At 38.3% G+C, this 13000-nt stretch overlaps 1 protein-coding gene and 1 long non-coding RNA gene across 8 annotated transcripts in view; one reads left to right on the forward strand and one right to left on the reverse strand.

Annotated features, from left to right (window-relative positions):
• Naaladl2 (N-acetylated alpha-linked acidic dipeptidase like 2) overlaps nucleotides 1-13000 on the forward strand; it is a 1286850-nt gene that overhangs the window by 436616 nt on the left and 837234 nt on the right. The gene's annotated exons all lie outside the window — the stretch shown is intronic.
• Nucleotides 560-11577, reverse strand: LOC121830094 (uncharacterized). Its single transcript, XR_006073017.2, has 3 exons — nucleotides 11466-11577; nucleotides 1678-1873; nucleotides 560-1011 (listed from the first exon to the last, which is right to left on the reverse strand). It is a non-coding gene; the product is annotated as an uncharacterized LOC121830094 (long non-coding RNA).

A 13000-nucleotide genomic window follows, 5' to 3' on the forward strand; every position in this document is an offset into this window, starting at 1 on the left:
TAGCTGAAGAGAAACAGGTTAAAGTAAGTTATAAGAGTTATGGGACAAGTTTAAACTAAGGCTGAGCATTCATGATTGAAAAGTGTCCATGTCATGATTTGGGGGCTGGAGGTCGGAGAAAGCCTGCTACACTCACTAACGCTTGTTTCATTTTAGAGATAAAACCATGGAAGTTTAGAAAACATTTTGTACAACATGAGATTACTTCTTGCAACAGAATGGGAGGTTCTTGCAAGTATTTATTTAAAGAAAAGTTATGATCACCAGAGCAGTCAGACCTTCTGTTGTGAGGAGCCACAGACTGAACATATCTCTAGTTCCTGAAATAAGATAACTTCTATTGAACAGTGGTTTCTTATGTGTATCTACTTGGAACTCAGGCAGATCTCTGTGAGCTCAAAACCAGCCAATGGGAATCCTGCCACAAAAAAAAAAGTTTAGACTTCTTTTCTCACATAGAAATGATGGTTTAAGTTCAAACAACTACAATATGTATAGGTTTTTAATAGATGATCCATTGCTGGCAAAGGTTTACTAGGGATGAGCTTTTTTTTTTTTTTTTTTTTTTTTTTTTTTTTGGTTTTTCGAGACAGGGTTTCTCTGTGTAGCTTTGCGCCTTTCCTGGGACTCACTTGGTAGTGCAGGCTGGCCTTGAACTCACAGAGATCCGCCTGGCTCTGCCTCCCGAGTGCTGGGATTAAAGGTATGCGCCAACACCGCCCGGCTAGGGATGAGCTTTTATTTTTGTAGGATTTTAAACATGCACACTAATGTCAGAGCTTCACAATTTATTAGAAAATTTGAGCACATGCAATTTTGCAGTGGCAGCCCCTGATGGTGGCCTGTAGGGCAGCTTATGGTGCTGCTTTCTCCAGAGCAGAATATTCCATTGCTTTCTCCCTGGGAGTTGCAGCATATCCAGTTGCTTGGTACACTTGAAGCACATCACTAGCCAGGCACCACCAGATCTTCAAAACAAAGAAACTGCTGAAGCTGAATTGGATGCTATCCCTGTAGGAATGAGCCAGTGATGCCATATCATTTCAGCACAGTGGGGCAGTAGCATGGAAGCCTCAACTAATGTCCTTTATTTCCAAACAGAATATTCATGTTAGTTGTTCATTTTACCTCATTTCCTCTATTTTTCCAAGTCTAGCAACCATTGGTATCGGAAAGATATGTGCAGAGGTGATAAAAAGATAAATTAAATCTACTGAGATTTAATTATATTGACATTAGTCACTGGGCCCCTTACTTAGGTATTGATACTTGGTCTCTCTTATAGATTCCCACCTAAATGTTCCATTGACATAATCTAAGAACAGGAAAATACTGTAGAGTTCCTCTTTTATGATGTTTTGTGAATTTTATGTAAACTTTAACAACTACATGAAATGGCTGAGATTTAATTTTGAGGCAATGACTTACAGTAACATATTCAAGATCACTGTTATAATGTTGTTTATTAACACTGTAATATGTTATTTAAAGAGACTTTCTTCAAAATTAATAATACATGAGGTGTCTGTTGGTTGACTCTTCTGAACTTTAATGTCTTTTTGCTTTTTTAATTTATGATGATTTTACTGATTAATAAAACTATTTCATTTTGAAGAGGGAATTCCTTGGAGCATTAGTTAGATAGTCATGCTTGCCCCCAGTATAGATATAGTTTACCTGTTGAATACCTGAGAGCGGAGGTGATTTTTTTTCTCTGCTTCAAGCTACTGTTTGTTGCATGAGCTATGGTGATAAATGAATCTTCTGGTTACTTCTGGGAATACCTTTATGACCTCAGGAGCACTCAGTTATTACACTCAAGTTTGGATGTAGCTCCCGCGCTACTACCCATTCACCATGTCAGAGCCAGGGGCTGAAAATTAAAAACAGAGACAAGATAGGGGGTCATCAGTCTCAGTAGAATGTCCTTTATTGAAGAAGAGAAGAGGCCTTAAATACAGGCTTACAGCACAGTGGGAGAACCCCAGAGGGCAGAAGTTCGCTACAGATGTTTTACGTTCTTGCATCCTTGCTGTTTACACCAAATGCAGGATACACAAACAAAGAACCTCAAGTAAGCTGTTTTAGGAGGAAGGAAACCTGCAGGGAATTAGCATAGGTAGGACATCTGATCAAGGTCAGCAAGCAAGGCAACAGCTACCCAAGGAACCGGGGCCCAACATTTGGAAATGGTGGACTTTTTCTCTGAGTTTTAGATGTTGACAATGAGCATACACAGATTTTAAAGAATTATGTTTGTGTCTTATCCATATATATATATATATACATGCACACATGTCTGGATGCCCTTGGAGGCCAGAAGGGGAATAGAATACCCTGGAGCTTGAATTATAAGCAGTGGCAAGCTGCAGATCCTAGGCTCTGGGGAAGTTCCTTATGCCCTCTAGAAGAACAGTTCTTAACTGCTGAGCTGTTTCTCCAGTCCCATCATTCACACATCTTAGGTCAGCTGAGGTATTCCTTTACAAAGCTTCCTCAGAAGTTTGTTTCTTTGGGTAAATATGATGGTTAAACTTTAAGAAAATAAATTTTAAAACTATAACACTTTAGTTAAAATGTGGTTAATGATTTCTCCTTCATGAGATGTCCTTTTTGTCACATGAGATAGAAAAATGTGATATTGCCAAAAGACACTTGCCATATTCAAAAGCCTCCTTCACTTTTAAAGGAGAAAGAACATTCACAATCTGTGAATATGTTTGCTTTCAGTGGCAAAACAAGAAATTGAAAAACAGGTGCTCATTAGATCAATTTAATGAACAATTTTGAGTTTGAGAACTGGATATAACTAGATACTTACAGCTCTTTGAAGGTTCTGTCGTCTTGTGTGCATATATTTAGTATATTTACATTCTCTATTGTGGAATTTTCACAGCTATTTGAACTGTGGTTTCCTTATCCTTGAAACTGTGCTAAACATACACATTAAAGATCAAATATGAGTGGAATTGCTTAGCATTGTTTCTGACACAAATTTCTATCAATAATTTATCCAGCCCGCCCATTCCCAGTTGTGTATTTAATTCTGGTCTTACCTCTCTCTCTAGTACTACAGCTACTAACAAGAATCTCTGCTCCCACTCTTAGTAGCTAATTGGATTTACCAACTTTGCTATGAAATAGTCTCTCAGTCTTGTGTTAAAACATATTGTATTTCATAGCTAATTGATTCATTCAGACTAATTACATGTGAAATTAGTAAATATGTTTTCTATAGTCATCTGTAACTTGGGTTTTTTGTGTTTAATTTTCTTTTATTTACTTATTTTTTCTTTTTTGGTTTTGTTTTGTTTGATTGTTTGTTTTCAAGACAGGTTTTCTCTGTGTAGTTTTGGTGCTTGTCCTGGATCTCGTTCTATAGACCAGGCTGGCCTTGAACCTCGAACTCACAGAGATCCACCTGGCTGGGATCAAAGATGAGTGCCACCACCACCCGGCTCTTTATTTATTTATTTATTTATTTATTTATTTTTTTAATTAATCTATTTGTTTTACATCCTGGCCACAGCCTTCCTCCCCTCCTCCCCTCCCTCCCTCCCACCCTCCCTCCCTCCCTCTCTCCCTCCCTCTCTCCCTGCCTCTTTGGTTCCCATGCCCTAATCCTCTCCTCTTTTTCCATCCAGGAAAGAGCAGGTCTCCCATGGGTACCAATAAAATATAGGTATCAGGTTACAGTAAGACTAAGCACCTCCCTTTGCATTAAGGCTATGCAAGGTGACCCAGTATGAGGTATAGGATCCCAAAAGCCAGTAAGAGTCAGAAATAGCCTATGTTCATGCTATTAGGAGTCACACAAGAACATCAGGCTACACAATTGTCACATATATGCAAAAGCCCTAGGGAACCTTCTTGTGGAGTCTTTGAGGCCTCTGGCTTCTATACTCCTTTCTCCTCCGCAGGATTCCTGAACTCTGCCTAACATTTGCCTCTGAGTCTTTGCATCTGCCTTGATCCGTTGCTGGATGACACCTCTCTGATAACAATTGAGCCAGGTACCAATCTGGTCACATGGAGATGGCCAGTTCAAGCTTCTTATCCATCTGCTATTGCTAGGACTCTTAACTGGGGTCCTCCTGTAGACTCCTGAGAGATTTCCTGCACTAGGATTCCACCCAACTCAGAATGTCCCTGCCCCCAAGCAGTGTCCCTCAGCACTCTCCCCCTCCTGTGTGCCAACCTTATAGCTCAGGTTCCCATCTCCACTGGCCCTCACTCCACTCACAAAGTCTCTTCTATTTCCCTTTCCTAGGGAGATCTGAATCTGTAACTTGTTTGGGTTTTCCTGAAAATCCTTAAATCTGTGTGTGAAACTCTTTGAGTACAGGATAACAAGTAGATTTGTTTCTACTTTCTTTCTTTTTTCTTTCTTTCTTTCTTTCTTTCTTTTGAGACAGGGTTATTTTTCTATATAACAGTCTAGGCTGTCCTGGACCTTGCTTTGTAGACCAGGCTGGGCCTCGAACTCACAGAGATTCGCCTGCCTCTGCCTCCTGAGTGCTGGGATTAAAGGTGTGTGCCACCACAACCTGGCTGTTTTCTGTTTCTTATTTACCACAACCATGAATCCTTAAATATTTTCCTGTCGAATTCATGCTATCATAGATTTAATCATTAAAAGTATTGATTAAATACAACGATTTTAATTAGGTAGGAGATAGATTCTTTTTAACAAGAAGCTTATCTTTCTTATCCTAGGGGATATAATGCTATGGAGTAGACAAATACAAATAATACAGATTAATCTTGGAAGAATATTTTTGTAGAGAAAACAGATGTTACTGTCTATGATTTGATAATTTTACCTGTCATTCTTTATAGTGGGCAGAGTGTGTGAAGAAATCTGCCTACTGTGTACTCTATGCACTGTGCAAGAAACAGAATCAGTGTTTCAAATGACTGTTGTAAATGCAATGTTCTGCCTAAAGTAAGATGAGGATTTGCTTTTCCATTTCACTCATTCATGTTAAAGAGATCTACATATTCAAAAGGCCTGCTGCAATATTAGCTTGATGCAGCTGTTCCCATGAAGGTTGGAAAACCAACAGAAGAAGCTGTTCATTTCCATGTTTAATGTTCTGGTTGAACAAATGATCTTGCCATGGCCAGGCTCCAAGTCCGCACTAAAGAGGGACTATCATGTAGTTTTCTGAGTGTTCTTCGGCTCTTACAAGCAATTGGCAGGTACATCAAACTTTCAAGAGAGTGCCTAATAAAATTCTGGTTTATGGTATTTTTGACACAGCTATTACCAGTAAAGAAGAAAATGAAGCAGACCTCAGTGACATCCTGAGTCCACACAGTTGGTGGTAGCATTTGATAAGTCTTGGGCTTTGCATTCTTCCATTTTAAGCACCACAATGGATGAAGGATGGTAGACATGACTGGGATGTATAACACTAGGTGAAATTTCTCTTAAGCAAACAAGCCAGGCTGGTCTACACAGTGAGTTCTAGGATAGCTAGGTCTACACAGAGAAATCCTGTCTCTAAATACAAAACAAATGGGCAAAAGCAACCAACCACCACCAACAAAAAATTCAGAAAGCTTGTTTGGAAGGACTGGCAGGGAGTGTGGCTACTCATGTATCCAGGGCCAGTCCTCCTCCGTTCGGGGAAGGCTATCCTCTGATCAAGCAAGCAGCTGAGAGAGCAGTGCACATGGAGGGTAAGGGAAGATGCCCACCTAGCCAGGTGGAAATCAAGGGAATGCCGGATGTTGCAGCCGGTTAGGTTTTGTTGCTCTCTCTTAGATACCAATTCTTTTTTGTAATGGGAAACAGAAAGAGAGTGGATCGGAATGGCAGAGGAGGTAGGGAGGAACTAGGAGGCGTAGAGGGAGGGAAAACTATAATCAGGATATAGTATATGAAAAGAAATCTACTTTCAATAAAATGGAAAAAATTTTAAAAACCACCTTTATGTTTTATACTTTAATAACTCCATACATGTGTTTACTGGGTTTTGGTAATTTAAACACCTGGCTTCTCCCCTAATCTTTCAAGAACTTGCTTCCCAACAAACACCCTTCTATTCAATGTCCTTTGTAAAGACAATCCACTGAATTTAACTAAGTTTGCTTGCATGAACATGGGAGGGAGAGGTTATTTACTAGACTATGGGAAAATTTCTAGTGGGCACATCACTGAAGAGAAGCACATTCCTCCCTACAGCACCCATGAATTGTTCATACTCTCTCACTTAGTGGGGTGGCACATGAGCACATCTTCTTTTGTTTGATGCAACCATGATAATCCTGAGCAGACCTCACACAGCATGTTCTTTCTCGTATGTGAATCCTAGCTTCAAACATTTGGACTGATGTGTTTCAACTAAACACTTGTAGTTGATATAATACAGACTCACATTTGTGACTTCAAAACTGGAGTTTTTATATGCTGTCAACTTTTAAGTTTATTTAATGAATATCTTATATAATCAATTTCTTCTAATATGCAGATTAGTTAATGAGAAGTTATGTTACAGTTTAAGTTAGTGATAATACTACACAGGTCTCACGATTTATAACCATTTCTTATACTTTTCTGAGGTCTTTTTTTTTATTTACTCTTTGAAATGTGTACTTTTGAGAAGAACTTGAGATTGGATGTAGGTCCTCACAAAATAGACAGGTGCTGCACCCCTGAGCTGTACCTCCATTTACTTTGTGTTTTGAGACACGGTGTCACTGAATGTTTTTAGGATGACCATGAAGTTCCTCTGTCACTCCTGTGACTGGACCTTGGTCCTCCGGCCATGGCCTCTGGAGTAGCTGCCATTAGAGGACTGCCACTAGCAACAGCTTTCTTCTGTGTCTTTCCATATAAGATTAATGGGGATCCTGAACCACCTCTAGGTCCAGCACACTTTACTAAAAGTGCATGGGTGTTTGGAATTATTGCCATGGTATTGTTGCTTTTGACTTCTACTTTTCTTCCCCATAATGGTGAGAGGAAAGTGATTATTCATTTTGCTAAAACAATATATAGAAAATCAATGTTGCATAACATAATGTTGTTATGATTAATGACTTATTTTGTAGGGGAAAACATTGTTTTTGTGGTTACAAATCTAATTAATATATCAGTAACAGATTTCTATTAAATCTGGAATGAGTATTCATTCCTCAGAACTTCAGTGTACTGGGTAAAAAAATCAGAGTGAGGGATTCTGCCCTCATGCTTTCCACTGAGTAGGGATGCTGCTGTGCCCCGACTGTGGTTTTATGTGTGTCTCCACTACAAGAGGGAAATTTAAAGATATTTACTGTGTTGTTCTAGATGTATATTGACAATTATTATTCCATACTGACCATTTGTATGTGGAATGCAAATGTGTGTGTGTGTGTGTGTGTGTGTGTGTGTGTGTGTGTGTGTGTGTTCCAGAAGGCATGAGGTCCGCTTCAGGCATTATTCCTCAGGAGCTGTTCACTCTGTCTTTTGAGATCAGGTGTTTCTCTACAACCCTGGACTCACTAAGACCTGGGATCTGCCTGACCCTACTTCTCCCAGACTGGAATAATAAGGATTTCCTACCACACCTGGCTTCTTGTGTGAATTCTGAGATCACACTTACATCATCATGCTTTCATGGAAAGTACTTTGCCAACTTAGCTATAACCTCAACAACTTTAAAGTGATCTTGTTTAGATCTGTTACATAATACATATCACTACAAATGGAATCTTTTGTTATGAAAGTCCCTGTATAGCTCCTTTTGTTTAATGTCCCTGTGTTTTGAATGGAAGTAAGAAAGCAAATTGATTTGATTTGGTTACCCACAAGCTGTACTACTAAAGATCACTTAATAAAGCCAAACCTAAACCAAAGGTCTGAGGTAGCATTCTCTCCCAAGCAAAATGCAAGCTATTAGAGTAATTCATTTTTACTCATGTGGGACTCATTCCAATACTCTTAGTGGGTTCCTGAAAACTTTATACCAGCCTCAATAAAAAGTATGTGTTTTCTACAGAGGCATACCATATACAAGGGTTAACAGATAAATTAGACACAGTTAAAAGATTAGTGACAATTAAAATAATAAAGTAGAATAATCATAATTACATATATTAACAAAATTATAGAAAACTTATAAATTACTTATTTCAGGAACTTTTAAATTACTTATATTCAGGCCACATTCAATTATGAGTAATTAAAATTATAGAAAACAAAAACTGGCAGTGGAGGAGTACTGCTTTGGGGAGATGGTTCTAACAACATTTTAGTCAAGTTCCATATGATTTCAGACTAAAAGTCCAGTAACTTTGTTTTCTACTTTGTTATGATTTTACTTAATATTATTTTCAAAGTCCTATTAATAATTTTGTGAAATGACAATTAATGATTAGTCAAATGACCAAATGGCAAAGAGGTCACTAAATCATGGCCCATGAACAAAGTCAATGCCATTACTAGTATTTGGAAATCATAATTTATTAAGATGCAATCATATTTTTTGTCATTTATTATCTGTCAGACTAGAGCCAATCATTTGTAAGACAACACAAAGGAAACATGTTGGTGCTGATGGAAATATTCTCTACCTTGATATAGTCAGGATGTCATGGGTGCTCACATTATGTACAACTGATCAAATTATTCGAATTATTTAAGTATAGGCAGTATAGTGTGTTCAATGTATACTACCCCCAAATGAAATTTGATAAAAAAAAAATGAAATAAAAATCATGGTTTAGAGAACAAAGTAATAAAAAGCATGCCCAAACATTTATCGTTACATCATACAGATATGCCAATTATTCTGTCAAATTACAATTTAAAAAGTGCCACTCATGGACATGGCACTCCTAATGTCTTTACCGGTGTCAGATATCACCACAGATACTACAAGCCTCTCACCAACAGCAGCCCCCTCAGCACCTGCAGGGCATCCGTGCTCCAGAAAATTAAAAGGCAACGAAGGCAGTGCCTTCCCCTGTTGGTTGCACAACTTGACTCAGAGTCATCTCTTCAGAGCTCTGAAGATAGAGTATGGGGCAGGCTCAGAGATAAAGGGCCTGCCAGCACCTAGTGAGCCTCACCACTCACCATCCCTGTGCATGCCAGGTGTGCATGAAGGCCTACTGATAATTGCAGCCTTCAGAAAGCAGAGCCGGGGATCCCTAGAGTAACGGGCTAGCTTAGGTTTATACTGAAGACCTTCCCTCAGTGAATAAGGTAGAAATGACTAAGGAATTTTTTCCGAGTCTCCCTCAAGCTCCCACATGTAGGCACATGTGTGCATGTATATCCTCATATATCCGCACATGTATGCACATCACCCATATGTACATTAAAAAAAAAAAAAGAAGTAGAAGGAGAAACAAAGGGAGTACAAAGTATTGTGTTTTTGCAATGATGGAAATGTAAGCTTTTCAGTGGTTACAGGAACCGAGAGCAGCAAGGACTTCTTAAAACAATCAGGCTGATTTTCAAAGCCAGTCTCCATCATTTCCTTCCTCCAAGAGAAAGAGGCAGGTTAGGAAGCTGCAGACAACCAGGAGGTTAAAAAAAAAAGAAAGAAATGATAAAAATGAACAACCTCTTCATGCAGCTGTTTGTATCCGTCTCTTGGAAACCTAGGCATTCAATAAATATGTGTCAGCTGAGATAAAGAGCCGAAAAATCTGCACTTGCAGAGCTGCTAAGCAACTTGCCAGAATATCGTAGTTAGTGACTCTTGCTGGTCTCCTGCTGGCTTTTGGTCTATCTGAAGGCTGGATTGAAATTATTTGTTTACATGTGAGCTATTTAATTAAAAAGAGCTAAACTAGTATTATAGGAGCTATTTGTAATATCCAATAGTAATTTCTCTTTATATGAATATTGTAATTTTCAGGTTATCTCTATGCCACAGACAAGTATTTGTTTTATATAAATATACCCTGTTCCTTATAAAAGAGAAACACACAAACATCTATATATGTATATACATGTATATATGTATAACACATATATATGTCATATATGTGCTCTGTGTGTTATATTTATATAGCATATAACTATATATACATATATGTGCTTATATACAAATTAAATACAGTATTTATTCATTTATATGTAATATATAAATACTGAGTATATATTAATTTCCATAGTAATAGAGTATATAAATTAAAAACATATTCTCTAGCATTTAGAATTCTGCAAAACAGATACCTGGAAAAGTCATTTAATCCAGCTGCGGCAGCTGTTGATAATGTCTGTATTTCTCCATTCATGAGGTAGGAGTTAAGCCAGATTAATGAGAACCCATATTCCAGGCTCTGAGTGAAAGCATTTTTTGTTTTTGTTGTTTTTGTTGTTGTTTTTTGCTGTCATCCTATTTAATCACTTATAACTAATCCTGAGTTTTAATACTGGCACATACACCTCACAGATAAAGAAACTGGGTTTGTAAAGGCCTCCTTTACTTGGCACTTCCCTTGACACTGTTTACATTGTCTTCGCTATTACATTAGCTGTTATCTGAAGTTTGACCAACACAGAGAACTAGAAACCTGATCCTCTGGGACTAGATCTCCAGTGTTGCTCAATGGTGGAGAATGTGCTTAGCACACAGGGGGACTTGCGTGAGATCAGAGAGAAGCAAAGTGACAGAGCAAGAGAGGAAGAGGGAGAGAGGGGATAAGAGAGAGACAGAGAAAGACCCTCGGGATCAAAAGTCGGTACTGCCCAGGTTTCTGGATTCTTTGAGGTTTTCCAAAGATCACCTGTCATAAAACCCAGAGATGCGGAAGAGGATATAGCCTGGATCTGCAGATTATTATTGAAAAACCCTGTTTTTTTCCTCTGTAGCTAATGAGGGTTTGTATATATATAAATTAGAAGAATGAAATTATCAACCTCTAATAGAGGGCTTGCCCCCTGCTTCTTCCCAAGTTATTCTTCACAATGATGGAGAAAACATGAGTAACAGCTTATACACATTTTCTGGCTAAGTTTTAGATATGATTTTTCTAATTATTTTTCAGGCTTCAAAAGCCTCACAAGGATTTGAATTTTGTTGTTGTTGTTGCTGTTTACTTTTTTTGAGATAGGGTTTCTCTCTGTAAGAGTCCTGGATCTTCTGGAATTCACTATGTAGACCAGGCTGGCCTTGAACTCACAGAGATCTACCTGCCTCTGCATCCCTAAGTGCTGGGGTTAAAGGTGTGTACCACTACTCCCAGCTTGAAATCTTATATATTTATTCTTTGGTTAGCATTTCCAATGGAATACTTTTGTTGTTGTTTGTTTGATAAGTTATTCCATTAATACATGTATGACCTAGTTTAATTAAAGTTTATGACAAAATTTTAGCAATAGAACCTGTGGAGTATGAGGCAGATGCAAAGATCACACTGCCTGGACTTGATCCTATTTCCCTGGTGAATAGCTGCGCCTCTGGGCAAGCTGTAATATCAATGCTGCATCTTTGTGTGTCTACTGAGTAGGGATCACTCACCTCCTGAGGTGGTGGTTGTGAGGATGAAAACCAGACAGATTTCAAATACTTCAGGCCGCTCATGGTACAGTCAGGAGTCTCTGCTTCTAACACCATTTTCACTCATCTCAGGCAATTTGTGATTGAAATTTGTACCTTTGTTGGACAAACTAAAAACTAGAGCATGTGGCTGGCTCAGTACTGAAGATCACTTGCTGCTTTGGCAGAAGACCAGAGTTCAGTTCTCTAAACACACGTGATACTTCACTACCATCTATAGCTCCAGTCCTAGGGGATCACCAATCTGTTTACTGACTTGTGTGGGAACCAGGCATGCACTAGGTCCACATACATATTGACAAACAAAATTCTTATGTAAATGGATAAAAGAAATTATTCTAAATTAAGAAAAATTAAAGATAGGACTAGATAAATGTGTCTGTCAGTGGTTCCAATCACAAATACTGCTCTTCCACAGGACCCGAATTCAGATCCCAGCACCCACATCAGGTGCCTCATAACTACCTGTAACTCCACCTCAAGGGGTCCAACCTTCTTTTTTGGTTTCTATGGCATACACACAGAGAGACATATACATAGATAAATGAAATGAATATGTAGAAACATACTGAGAGTAGAAGGAACTATATCAGAACAACGGAGCAGTTGAGTAGATAAAAGTTGGTGTGGGTAGACCATGACACTAACAAGTGTGCATATAGATCTCTTCCTGCTTTCCTACACCTTGCCATACAGTGAAAACACAATTTTCTCTTGCAATCTTCTACCCATTCATATTGAGCATGTGAATATTCCATATATAAATTCATTTACTACTGCAGCTTAGGGACTTTAAAAGCCATTTACTTGGTATAATAAAACTAAGCATTCAAAAATTGGGAAGCTAGACTCATCACATCCCGAAACCTCACCTCTATTCAAAGTGATATCAATTTGATAATCGTTGTTATAAAACTGTGCTTAAATGGGGTAATTGCCTTTTGCTCAGTGAAAGTATTATTTATCTCTAGTACATTTGTCTTCAGAAGGGTCAAAAATATAATTTCCCTGCCAAGTGGTGCTGATTTTTCTACATTGTGGTTATTTTGACCAGGTTGTAGGTTAAAAGCAACTTTGAGCATTGTCTTCTCTCAGTTGCAACATAGGTGCTTTAAAAAAAAAATCAAACCCTTTAAACACATTCCATGTTCAGTTAGCTCAGCCTTTGCAAGGGAGGATTTACAAGGCTTTCTGGAGAGCACAGGTGGAGATTACTGTTCTATGGTTTCACTTTGAGCACATTTATAGGCATAATCTGAATATGAACTATTTCTAAGATTAACAATGCCCTCCTTAAATGCTGACCATGGTTGGAATGGTCATATTAAAATTTGAAGTTTTAAAAATTACTCAAGAGCTACTCTGCCTTTCAAGGGCAGGTATAAGCAGCATGTAGTACTCTAATGAAAATGACAGTTCCGTCTGATGTTAATGATTTCTGTCTACACTTGTATTATTAGTCCTGACAAATGTTGATGGAAGCATTGAAAAAGTCT

Source organism: Peromyscus maniculatus, chromosome 6, assembly GCF_049852395.1.
Source record: "Peromyscus maniculatus bairdii isolate BWxNUB_F1_BW_parent chromosome 6, HU_Pman_BW_mat_3.1, whole genome shotgun sequence".
Classification (NCBI taxonomy): Eukaryota; Metazoa; Chordata; class Mammalia; order Rodentia; family Cricetidae; genus Peromyscus; species Peromyscus maniculatus.